Genomic DNA, 11324 nt, shown 5'->3' on the forward strand with positions numbered 1-11324 from the left:
GATAAGTTATTGGCAACCTATAAGTTGAATACTTGTAAAACCAAGAGATCCAAAAACAATTTTACCCACATATGAAAACCCAAAATGCTGATTATCCTGTCCAAGATGACACAGTAAGTTGGAAGCAGGGTCAGGTTTGAACCCCCAGATCCAGACTACCCTCTAGAGTTACTTTTCCTCCTTCATGTTTATTTGTTTGTTTGTTTTTAACATTTCAATCATTTCTTTCTTTAGGGATGCAAAAGATTTAGAGGCATGAAGAGTTGTTCAGGAGAGTCATGATCTTGATCTTGATCTTTAGATCAAGATAAGGGGGGAAAGGAGAGTTATTTTATTAATGAATGCCTCTGGGACCATAATAAATCATGCGGGTAGTACCTAAGCTCATCTGTTACAAAGAACTGGTTAGGCAGTTTGCCTCAGTTGGTTATATAAAGAGATGCAGCATACAAATTCATGGCACCCTTAATAACAATGCCCTACGTGATTAACAGCAGACTCATTCGTTCAGAATGCTGTAGGATAAGTTAAAAATGAACCAGACCTCCAAAATCTTCGAGCAGCCTCACCATCCTGACTGAGCAGGCCCGGCCTCAGAGAATCCCCAGTGGCGGGATGCTCTCATAATTTTAGGACAAAGCACTCTAGATATGATCTAAAATTTTCTACAGTCTTGACATTGGAAAGTTAATCCTTCAGTTTTGAAAAGCTTTTTAAGCTCCTAACTACAGTCCTCCATTAAACTGAAAGTATATCTGGAAGGAGAAAGACCCTGTAGCTATTATCACCTGGGACTTGGTTCGTAGAAGACCTAGACTAGAACACCACTGACCACCCACTGTCTGACCTTAAAGAGTTTGGTGTTTTCCCTAAGGCTCAGTTTCTATACGCTGCAGGGGCAACAGCAATACTAGCTTTTAACAAGTAGGTGTGAAAACCACTGTAAACGTTGGTGAGATTTCTAGATGTTCATTATTAGTTATTTTCATCTTTATCAGGATTAGTGGACAGCTACCCAAGAGATAGAAAAGTCCCCAGGACATTGGGGTAGAAATGTGGCAACATGAGCTGATGGCAGCTGGCTGCAGCACACCGCGGCTGTGGTTTCTTCTTCCGGGGTGGATAAACACAACTGTGAAGGTAAGTTAGGGGTGATGGTAGTTCCTGGCTCTGTGGCACGTTCTCAATCCTGCCTGCTCCTAGGGGTCACAGTGCTGAGGAGAGATCCACTGTGGACATCACAATGAACAGAGGGGTGGACACTCCTTTTTAATTTGTTCATATTTTCTGGATTTTTATTTCCTTCTTCAGAATTTTTTTTTTAAGATTTGTTTATTTTAGAGAGAGAGAAAGAGAGAGAGAGCACATGTGCTGGGAGGAGGGGCAGAGGGAAGGGGCTCCCTGATACAGAGCAGGGAACCTGACATGTGGTTTGATCTCATAGCGCTGAAATCAAGAGTCAGATACTGCGGTTAAGCATCTGCCTTTGGCTGGGATAAGGATCCTGGGGTGTCGGGATCGAGCCCCACATTGGGCTTTCTGCTCGATGGAGAGCCTGCTTCTCTCCCCACTGCTTATGCTCCCTCTTGCTCTCTCTCAAATAAATAAACAAAATGTTAAAAAAAAAAAAAAAAAACAATCAGATGCTTAACTGACTGCAGCACCCAGGCACCCCTACTTTTTATTCTAATGAACTAGCTAGACATATTAGATAGGCCAGTGAGGCAACTGAATACAGATTTTTAAAATCTCCATCTTTCCTACCTAGTCTGAAGAAGCTTCATGGGAGAAGGGGAAGTGAAAACACATCAGAAATAACCACCTCGTTTGTATCAAATGATATAGCATCATCTCCTTAGGGGCAACCCAAGCAAATCTGCTTCCCCAACCTCATTAATTCCATTGATTCCATTTTCTCTTTGCACTTTAAGCCATAAATTCTCCCCAAAACATAATGTTCCATTCTGTAATGTTAAAATCAAGTAAACAATTATTTACTAATTGCCTCTGTTGACTTTGTGAATTCAACTTACTTATTTTGAATCACGCAGGACCAATTTTAAAATAGAACCTGTGGTGCATGCATGTAAGCATTTCTGTTTTCCAACACTTTTATCTTGCCCTGGGCTTCCTTTAGTCCAGCCACACTGTCATCCTTCTGTCACTTATGCATGGGGCCTCTGTTCTTTTCTGGCTAAACTCATCCACAGGTTGCTATGGAAACACAGCAGCTACTGTAGCGTCGTGACCCAAGAAGGCCTTTGTGATGGTAGATTTCTTTCTCTAGGTCCATTGGGTCACCCTGCCATGGATCGGTAGGCTATTCCTCCAACAGACACACCCACACACAAATTAACGCATACTCACAGATACAAACAACCTTCCCCCCTGTCAAAAAACAAAAATTCCTGGGATCTTTCAGCACATGTTTGCATTATTGCGTAAGACATCTAATACCATCTAGAACACACATTACCTCCTTAATTTCTGAAATAATGCACCATGTGGGTGTTTTCATTTTCTTGTTTACTAGATTAGCAGTCGGCGGGAGTCAGGGTGGTGGAGGGGACATTGTTGAGATCCTCCATGCCCATCCCTACTTCTTTCTCTTTCCCTCAACCAGAAGTGGCTGCCAAGAACTATTCTGGAAAAATCCAGTTCCGACTGGGTTGTTTCATTTACATCTTCTAGGCAGACACACCTATGGGGGAGGATGACAAGAGGTTAATCTAAAAGAAAGCAGAAATGTCCTGTTTTGTTCTTTGTTCATAATAGAAACACCTGATTGGATTCAACTTTAAAAAAAAAATTGACCATTCATTCCTTTTACTCTTTGGTATTTCATACAGTTTAAAGATGAAGCACAAGGTGATTAAGATCATGTTATTTACTTGCATGGACTGAATGCCCCTTGTTTGCAGGAATAAGCAGACAATGGCAAAATGGGTTTAAACTTGGGTAAGGGAGAAGGAAGCCATGTGGGTGTTTAGATTCCTCCTCCTCCAAAAATCTTTGTTTTCGCTACATCATTTGTTGCTGGCCAAGAAAAATCACACAGATGCCTTGCCGGTGGCCACTAGGTGTCCATCATGTTCTGTTTAGAACCTTGTACTTCCCAGGCTAACTGCCACTCCCAAGGAGCAGAGTAGAGTAATGTGATATTCCTCTACCCAAGAAACAAGAAATATCCCCTAAAATTGAAAATGAAGGGGGGAAATGTTGACATTCGGTTTGCATCATTTGTTTCTCTGCTTTCTGGAAAACTCAGTAATCATCAGATAATTTCACTTGATTTAACCTCAATGTATCATTTTAGTACTATTTTTTTCAGCTGCTCAAAATTGATCAGTCCACAGGTAAGAGAACATAATTGCATAATTTCTGAAGGATGTGGCTATAACATGGATAATGTGTTCTTATTCAGTTATCTTACCCATTTAAGAAAATACCGCCTTTAACATAAGTAGAAACAAAACTTTTGAGCTATCAGAAGTTTGCAATTTTGTCTACTATGATAAAATTATTGTCTATGAAATTCAAGGTGCAATTCAATATATGTATGATTTTCAACTTCAAATTTATTTTTGTTATCTCTCAGCACTACAAATGTATCCGTTATTTTGAGTTGTTTGAATCTGTTCCTCTCCAAAGAACAGTAATACAGTCATAATTTAACAGCATTTGCATACCATTAAATATATAGTGGCCTGTAATCTGTTTCTTTTGCCTATAATTTTCTTAAGTCCTTTATGAAACACCAGTGGATTTTTAAGCATTTAGGGAATAGGTTATGATTCCTCAAATGGTGTTGCAATTATGTGTTCAAAAAGCAAGCCAATAAAGAAACGAGCTCAGGAAGTCTCCATATTGTTCAGTGTAAGCTTGAGAATAAAAATATAAATTTTGTTATCTAGGAAATGTGTGCTCAATTAATTTCAAATCAAATACAATCAAGAAATCTTGCTCTATGATGATTTGACTTGCCAGTGCTGTGAAAAATATTAACGTGAGCTCTCGGCGTTTCATTGATCCTTCTTGGACATGTAATTGAACTCAACAACATCCTTCTAAAAGAATCCTTTTTGAAATTATTGTTAAATTTCTGGTCTTGGCTCCAGACTATTGACACTTACTAACAAATGAATTAACTTGGAAACCCTGATTTCATTTCACAGTTAATTATATCACATCAAAGGATTAAAATCATGGACTAAAAAATGTCTCTATAGAAATGCCACAGAGAAGTATACTATGAGCCTTTAGAAATCTGCACATGAGTACCAGATCTATTAGGTTCTATTAGTGTTTTTAAAAATATAGGTAGGGGCACCTGGGTGGCTCAGTGGTTGAGTGTCTGCCTTTGGCTCAGGGCATGATCCCAGATCAGGTCCCACATCAGCTCCCTGCAGCGAGCCTGCTTCTCCCTCTGCCTGTGTCTCTGCCTCTCTCTCTGTCTCTCATTAATAAATAAAAAATAAAATCTTTTTAAAAAATTGACTTGATCTTATTGCAGACTATACAATGGCATGAGTCTGTTCACTGATTCAACGCTAGAAAAAAATATCACTGCCTTTTCTTTAAGTCCATTTAATTGTAACTCCCAGCCCAGATACCACCAAGCCACAGGAAATTCCATCACAGTCATTCCTGGGCTGCCCTCCTCTTTCAGGTTCATACCAGAATCGGGGAAGTTTACAATGCTAAGAAAATAGAGGAGGGGCCTTTGGTTTCCAATCTCTAACAATCACCAAGGACATTCTCTTAAGTCATCATGGTCCTTTGCACCTCACTATCCTGGCTGCCTCACTATCCTGGGGCACAGGACTCATTGACAAGGCTGAGGAGAGGATGCCTATGCATCAGGTTGACTGGCATTCCCTTCAAAATCCATGTGTTCTTGGCTTTCTGAGTAGAGCATGCACCTGAATTAAGCCAATCAAAGCAGCCCAATGCCCTGGACCAATGATGCATTGAGTGGTGGGCATGTGACCTATCCTGCTTGTAATACTGGAACAAAGGCTCTTGCTTTTGCTCTGGATGATGTACTCGGCAGATGAGGTACTGGAATCTCAGTGGCCATCATGTAGTTATGAAATAACCATCACATGGAAGAAAGAAGAATTCAGGGAATCGTAGAGCCCTGGAACAGGGACCCATGATGTGATGAGTCTCTGCACATTGCAGCTACCTGAAACAAATAAGCCTCCTTGTATTTCAAATCAGCTGAGTCAGGTGTTTTTGTTTTTGTTTCCCTTTTTAAAACCTCAAAGGGTCCTAAATGGAATTTAGAACATGGAAGTGAGGATAATGTAAGATTGTTGAATAGCTGGGCTGAGGAGGTATGATGGAGAGGGATGTGTGAGGACACATCCAGCTGGTGAAGTTAGCAACCCCTGTTAGTAAAAGGTTAGCAAAATAACTATTTTTTTTAAGACTTTATTTATTTATCTGAGAAAGAGGAAAAGAGAAGGGCAGGGGGAGGGGCAGAGGGAGAAGCAGACTCTTCATTGAACAGGGAGCCCAATGCTGGGCTCCATCTGGGACTCCGGGATCGTGACCTGAGCCAAAGGCAGACATCTAACTGACTGAGCCACCCAGGTGCCCCCTAAATAACTGTTTCAACTGTTTCTTGCTATAATCTGGGACTCAGAAAATGCCTACCAAGGCTCTCACATCAGGGAATTGCTAAAAATAAAAAAAGACATTGGTGTCTTTGAGCTTTTCTTTACAAGCTTCAGTAAGGTTCCACAAGAGAAAGGTAAAATAATTCAATTTTTGTGAGACCTTTTCTGATATATTTTCAAATCTAGTAAATACTGCAACCCTGAGGGGCCCATTCACTGACACAGTGTGTTTTCATGCTTCAGGAAAAGGGTAAATTTCAGCTAGAAAAAATAAGTCAATATTATTTGTGAGTCATTGGTGAGCAAAGTCTCAAAAGCTAGGCATTATGGAGAAAGAAAAGAATCTTTAAAACCCCTTCGGCACCCATTTCATATGAAATGCCAGAATAGGTGACTTAAACTTGGAATCTTAGATAAGCCAAGGAAAGTGAGGACACAGGATATAAATGAAGCTCTTGTTATGCAAGAAAATGAAAAGCCTAGCCTCTTGACCCCAGTGGACTATAGGGAGGAGACACGAATTAGAATAAATACATTAGAGACAAATGTTCAACCTCATGACCTGAGGAGTAGTAGCAACTTCCAGAGTGAGTGGAGGAGAATAGTCAATGCTCTTGACTTGCTTCCCCTAAAGACAGCTACAAGCCCCTGGGAGAAACTCCATATTCACTCTGAGGCATATCAATGTGGTGCAAAAATAGAGATTAGCATACAGTTGTGCAGGTTGAGTACCGCACAAGAAACCCATATCTAAGGAACGTCATTCATTTCACAGACATTGTAGATTTGTGCATGTATCATGGCAGCTTCAGAGCATTGGCACAAAGTTTTCTAACAAAATTAGCGTGACAGGAAGCAAAGTGTCTTAAGGAAGATGGATTTTTTTTTTCTAATTTGCACAGACTGCCGTGTGAACAGTTTAACCTTGCCTCACCCCTGCCACCACAAGGTCCTGTAAACCTCTTCCACTCCAGAGCCATTGTGGGTGGAGCTAGAATATGTGAAATCTCTCTGAAAAACTAAGTGTTTACCCCAAACTAGCTAAGTTAAACTAATTAGATACTTTATGTAGGAAGAAAGGGACATATTTTTAATTCACAATAATTTTTTTGTAACCTGCTACCCAGCAGGTTGATGACACAGAAGGAAGAAGAGACTAGTTACAAAAAAATAAAGCTACTTTTTCTGTACACAATTGAGTTGTTGTGTGAGCCTTGCCTCTCAGGTGTCGAGGCTCTGACTGGAGGGGGACTGCTGGAACAGAGAGAGAAGGAAACCTGCTTTTCTGGAATCTTACCTACCTGTGACTTACAAGCCAGGTTGAGTATAGGTCCCATCACTAGAGCAGTGGTTCTCAAACTCCAATGTTTATAAGAATCACCTGGGAATCTTAGTTTAGTTTAAAAGACCTTTGTTCAATAATTCCGAGGCAGACACCGAAATGCTGCATGTCTAACAAATTCTCAGGTGATACGGACGCTGCCAGGCCCTGGGTCCAGGTGTTGAATTGCAGTTTTGGACACTAGAGCCATGGTTCTCAGACTTCTGCATGTAATAGAATCATCTGGAAGGCTTGTTAAAATGGAGAGCTATGCCTCTACAATGTTGTGATTCCTAAAAGACATACACAGCTGGCCTCTTCCCCGTTTCTGACACAGAGTTCCTAAAACCCTTGGGATTTCCTGAGTGACAAAAGCACTAGCATCTCTGGTTCTGATATTTGATCTTTGACCCCATCCCTGTGGCACAGGGCTCCTGAAAGCCTTGTAAATTCCTAAGTGATAGGAGTGTCTTTTGTTTTAATGAGGGGACAGGGTGGGCTCCGAGATGGGGGCATAGACAATGCTGGTCACTGGAGGTAAAAAGACATGATTAGAAGTTTAGAATTTTCAGCCCCACCCTCATTCTCTTAAGAAAAGGGTTGAAAGTGGAGTTATTGATTGATTGTGCCTACCTGAGGAAGCCTCCCTAAAAATCTCCAAGTAGAGCTTTCAGGTAGGCAAACCTATTCACACTGAGAGGATTATGCACCCCAACTTCACGGGGACAGGCATTCCTGCACTTGGGATCTCCCAGCCCTTACCCTATGAATCTCTTCATCTGGCTGTTCATCTGTATCCTTTAGCATATCCTTTAATAAACTGGTCCATGTAGGGGCATCTGGGTGCCTCGGTCAGCTAAGTGTCTGACTTTGGCTCAGGTCATGATCTCAGGGTCCTGGGGTGGAGACGAGTGTCACCAGGCTCTGCCCTCAGTAAGGAGTCTGCTTCTCCCTCATCCTCTCCCTGTGCCCCCCCCCCTCACCCCGCCTGGTTCTCTCTCTCTCTCTCAAATAAATAAATAAAATCTCTAAATAAATTAATTAATAAACTGGTCCATGTAAGTAAGTGTTTCCTAGAGTTCTGTGAGCAGCCCTAGCAAATTAGTGGAACCCAAGAAGGGATGATAGGAACCTCCTTTGTAGCCAAATCGAACAGAAGTTGTGAGTAACTCGAATCTACTACTTAAAATGGCATCTGAAGTGGATTGGGGACAGTCATGTGGAACTGAGTCCTCAACCAGTGGGATTGAACCCTATATCTGAGTAGAAGGCATCAGAATGGTGCTAAATTGTGGGATCCTGAGCTGATGTTGCAGAACAGCTTGTTGTGAAGGGAAAAACCCTCACACATCTAGGAACTGAAGTGTCAGAAGTAGAATCTTTTGTGTGAGTATTAAAAAAGGGACATACACTGTAGGGAAAAACTGAGTAGGTTTTTCCTTTACAGCCCCATTCCCAGAGCTTCCCATTCCCACCCCCATGATCCAGTGGGAATGGGTAGGGGTACTTCTAACAAGTTCCCCCGTAACTGATGTGGGTAGGCCATACTTTGAGAATTCCTGCTCTAATCTAATGCAACCTTATCCCAGGCTCTTCTTTGTCAATTATCCCTACCCGGGAAAAAGGTACAGCCTCTTCCACAGTGTGGATACAACTGGTATACAGCCCACAGGCAAGGAGTGTATTTGTGGATCCCTTCCACTGTCAAGTTCAGTCCTAACCTGTGGTTGCTAAGAGACAGAAATCATCAAGGCTCAAAAACCGTGACCAATAAGGTTTCTGACTGTGGTCTCCAGCTCGCAGAATTGATAAGAAACAATTATACTGAAAGCTGCCAGATTAAGGGAGCTGGATAGCCCTTTACCTCTCTGACCTCATGGCACTGTGGGGCAGGCTACATGTGGTTCTTGGCCACGCCTTTCCCAGCGGTGTCCACCTATATCCTTTCCACTAGGTCAAAAGCTATTTGAGAGCAGAAACCATGTTTTATTTGTTTCTGTATGGCCTCCAAGCCCATGCTTGGCTCCCTTCCTGGAAGCAAGCACAGAGTTCTGTATAGTCTAGATGTAAAAAAGGAATCATATTTAGAAGATATTAAAATGATTACACTTTTTATTCTCATATAAGTGACCTTCTCTCAATGCTTGTCCATCATTAAAGGCCAGTTTATTGCCCAGGAAAAATGAGGGGTATCAAAAGTCATATTTTATGAAAGAAGATGTTGCTTTGTTGTTTTTTTTTTTTTTAAGATTTTATTTTATTTATTTGAGAGACAGCCAGAACAGGGGGTAGTGGCGAAGGGAGAGGAAGAAGCAGACTCCCCGCTGAGCAGGGAGTCTGATGCGGGGCTCAATCCCAAGACCCTGAGGTCATGACCTGAGTGAGCTGAAAGTGGATGCTCAACCAACAGATGCCCAAAGAAAATATTACTTTGTGATGCTTCACTGGGCAGAAAGATGAAGTAGATATACCTTCTGATTCTAGAAGAAAGTCACGGGATGGAGAAAGCTAGAGCAAGAGAGAGGACACGTCCCTGGGGTCAAACCTAGAGTGGCCAATGAGAAAAGCCAGAAGCAGAGAGGGATTTTGCTCCATACCCTGTTTGGGACCCAGGGAGGGGACCACCTTCAAGAAACTCCAAACACAAAATGGAAAAATGGAAAAATGGCAAGAAACAGAAAAATAGAGATGGGGCATGCTATGCTTATGCAACAAATAGATGTGGTGATTAGTCTGTTCATGTGGGGCATGGAAGGTATTCAAGCATTCTCACATGTTCCCAGAAGTAAGAGGGTAAGGAAGAGGGAGGAGAGCCAGTGGGCCTAACATGGATCATTGTGGGGGAACTGTGATTCCTGTGGCAGAGGCTGTAGGTGGACCTAGAACTGGGGCAGGGTGGAGCAGGCAACTGAGACCTAGAGTATCTGCAGCTCTAGTGAAGACACAGGTAAGGGAAACACTAGACCTCCACTAAGTCACTAGATCATAAGTCATGCTGACTGGAGATCAGCATCTCCTACAAGGGGATGCCAAATGAATAGGCAGGACATCTTCTCAAAGGCCAAAGAGGACCAGGAGGACAGTACCAAGACCAGCAGGTAGACATCACCACTTTCCTCACTGCAAAGAGAACAGGTAAGCTTTCCTTTCCACCCAAGCACCATCTCATGGAAGGCACTATTTTATGGACATCTAAGAAGACTCCTTAAGGCAGTGTGAGTCTTGCATTTGACTGTGTATTCATCCAAAAAAATAACTACCTAAGTCTTTAAGAGACTATGTAAGCCAGCAGAGACTGAAATACCTTGTATGAATTTAAGTGTTTTTTCTCCACCGTCAGTGGGAATTGAGTTTCTGGGACATGAGAATAAGCTTCTTTCCCACATGCAAGTGTAGTATGTAAAAATGTGACCTCACAACTCAACAAATGTTTGGCAAATTGTGTGGGATTATGCTGTTACATTCACTTTTACATAAGTCTAGCTTACTTAAACTGAAGTTTCATCCCTTGGGAAACAATAGCAGAAAATAGAATTACTGTCAACAGCTCAGAAACAATATCCTGGTCATTAGGTGCTAGAAGAATGGGTGGGTGGATAATAAGGAGGATTAAGTACTTTTCAAAACTTCCTTCCTCTTTACTGCAAAGCTTATCTCTTTCTCTGGCATTCATTTGATGAGAATGAATTCAAGCCCCTTCTAAGGAGGATATGCATAAAAACAGAATGCTAATAATCACAATACCTAGCACCACATCTTGCTTATAGTAGGTGCTGAATATTTATTTGGTCACTTGATATGTTGATTAGATTTGAAGAGAGATATGAAAATTATGTGGTGTATTTGGTTGATTTAATTGAAGTGGGGAAGATGAGATGCTATCTCTTAGGAATATCAATGTGGCTAACCAGGTCTGAGCATGGTCTTTTTCTGCAATAGCTTTTATTATGTCGAGGACAGGGCTGCCCATTTGCTAGCCTGAAAATGCCAGGAACAGAGAATGAGAAGTAAGTAGAACTTACTTCCTCGTTCTACCCGAGTTGGAAGATTGGCCACTGTTCACCTCCTCCATATTCAACTCTAGAACGGCATTTGAAGAACATCTAAATCAGATTTCTTCTGTTTTGGATAAGGGATCTGAGCCCAGGAAGGTAAAATAATTCACCAAAGGTCCCACAATTTCTACTTGAAAGAGACTAGAGTAAGTTTCATGTCTTCCAGGTGAGGAGTTTTTCCTTTACTGCAGATTCTTCTGGAGGCCCATGACAAATCAGACTGTCTGAGAGAAAAAAAAAAAAAAAAGATTATTGGTCCAGAGAAGAAAAGTCCAGGGGCAATTTCAGGTATGGCCTACTTCAAATAAATGCTCAATTCATGTT

General features: G+C 41.6%; 1 protein-coding gene across 15 annotated transcripts in view; it reads left to right on the top strand.

Moving 5' to 3' along the window:
* Positions 1-11324, top strand: part of GPR65 (G protein-coupled receptor 65) — a 63834-nt gene that overhangs the window by 27571 nt on the left and 24939 nt on the right. For 13 of the 15 annotated variants that reach the window (XR_013386696.1, XR_013386693.1, XR_013386694.1 and 10 more), the window contains 3 exons: positions 999-1140; positions 1769-5406; positions 11167-11288. The gene's annotated coding sequence lies outside the window, so the exon portion shown is untranslated. The remainder of the gene's footprint in view (positions 1-998; positions 1141-1768; positions 5407-11166; positions 11289-11324) is intronic. The other 2 variants (XR_013386685.1, XR_013386684.1) reach the window with 2 other exon arrangements.

This window comes from Canis aureus, chromosome 9, assembly GCF_053574225.1.
Source record: "Canis aureus isolate CA01 chromosome 9, VMU_Caureus_v.1.0, whole genome shotgun sequence".
Lineage (NCBI taxonomy): Eukaryota > Metazoa > Chordata > Mammalia > Carnivora > Canidae > Canis > Canis aureus.